The sequence below is a fragment of the Anneissia japonica genome, unplaced genomic scaffold, assembly GCF_011630105.1.
Source record: "Anneissia japonica isolate Jap-2015-1 unplaced genomic scaffold, ASM1163010v1 scaffold287717_len1600092_cov198, whole genome shotgun sequence".
NCBI lineage: Eukaryota > Metazoa > Echinodermata > Crinoidea > Comatulida > Comatulidae > Anneissia > Anneissia japonica.
Window position 1 is genome coordinate 961,177 of NW_022755469.1, and position 1,988 is coordinate 963,164.

Sequence of the window (1,988 nt, forward strand, 5' to 3'; positions counted from 1 at the left end):
TATATTTTAAAAATCATGTACTTTATGTTGTACATTTACATTTTACTTATTCTATGTGGTTTACATCGTCAAAGTAATGTATCAGACTTCAGGATAAATGAAACGCTAGCGTATTTAGCACATGAATTCAGCAGCAACACAAACCTCCAACCTCAAGACCAGTTGCCATAAGAAACGGAAACATGCGCGCGCGATAATTCGATAACACGCAGCGAAAATCCTGCGCAAAACGCCGCGCTGCAGCTTCGGATGTTCTTGCGGCATATTCAACCAGCCACTTTGCAGTATAATTCCTGTGTCACATTATTATTATTTCTTATTTATAACATGCAGTTATAAATTCTGTGAGATGCCGATAGCGATACTCGGAATATAATTTTCAAAGACGACATTGCGTGAATACACTCTAATAAAATAATTAATATGAACAAAAAAATTGCACATTGGAACCAGTAACGAGCTCGCAAAATAATGACGCGTGGCAGCAGTCAGGCTGAGAAATGTAACGAGTTATCATCGTACCCCAAAGGAAATAAGTACATACTCGCTTCCTCATAACCATATTATCATCAGTCTGTCATCACCTTCCACTGTGTGCCCTAATTCTGCTGACGCACGTTCTTATACCAAATGGGTTTTCTTGAAATAGGCCTATTAATATTATTGTCCATTTGATTCCATAACCCACTTACGTACATCTTTTAAATTAATTCAAATTTTGCATAGTGATATTATTGTAAAGTTCATTTGTCACCTTACCAAGAAGCAGCTATGAATAAATTATGTTGTTATGAATATGTAATTTATTTCGATGTTTTACATCAGGAAATTCTAAGGGGTGATGTTTTGCTCTACCGGACGTGTTAATCGTATACCGTAAAACCTCAAACAGAAGCCATGCTTTTACTTTTTGGACCTTTGGATGGGATTCTTTTCAAGATGGACTTCTTTTCGAGATGTGCCAAACTAAAGAGAATGGCTTCTTTTCAAAATAAATGCTGTAAAACTGCGCTACTATACGACATTTTTTAACTATGGAATTCAAATACTTTAACCAGGGAACAGTTAAATTACAAACTGTTCCCTGATTTAACCATGCTGTAACAATAATATTGAACTGACATGCAATTATAATAGTTAAAAATAACGTCAGTATGAATATGAATGTAAATACTACCGTATCTCAAGGAAACCCATTAATTATCTTGATTCAAAAGACCATGTACTTCTCTTCGAAATGGCTTTTCGAGATTACATTTGCAAAATGAAGAGGGGGCTTCTTTTCGAGATGGGCCTCTCGAGATGAAGCCCATGCATTCGAGACTAGTGAAATTGAATTTCCTGATGCAAAACAACATCGAAATAGCATTGCAGTACCCACTGCTTGGGGATGGGACTCAGCACTAGCTCGGTGGTCTATTGGTTATAACAATGAGTCTTTTAGTAATTTTTCTTTTTTTTTTTATATACGAAGGCAGTTCATGGAACAAACGAATGGTCAATGGTCATGTATTTGTATAGCGCCTTTCACAGTCCAAACCGTGTAAAGGCGAATGTTTATCAAGTGTAATACCTTTACTATTCTACTGATCGAAAATGATCTCAGATTTAAATACGTAGCATGTTGTAGTTCATATTCTGTATTTACATTTGTTTATAACTGCGGAGAGTAGGGCCTATTATGATTTATTTCCTCCCGAGAAGCAAAAAGTATTATAAATTTTATAGGATAATAATATAACAATAATTATGCACTGGAAAATACCAATATAAAATGACCAAATCAAATGCACTTAAGTTAATGATAGACTATACATCAAGGCATTGGAAAAGGCAAGTATCTTAACCAACAAGCTACAGCTGTTTGTAATGATACAGTTAATGGACCTTTCCGCTAAGCTCCGCCCCTTGGATATTGTTGCTAAGGTCTCACAAGACGACAGTGTTAAAACATACGCGAACACGTGCGTTTGTGGGACAACACGTGT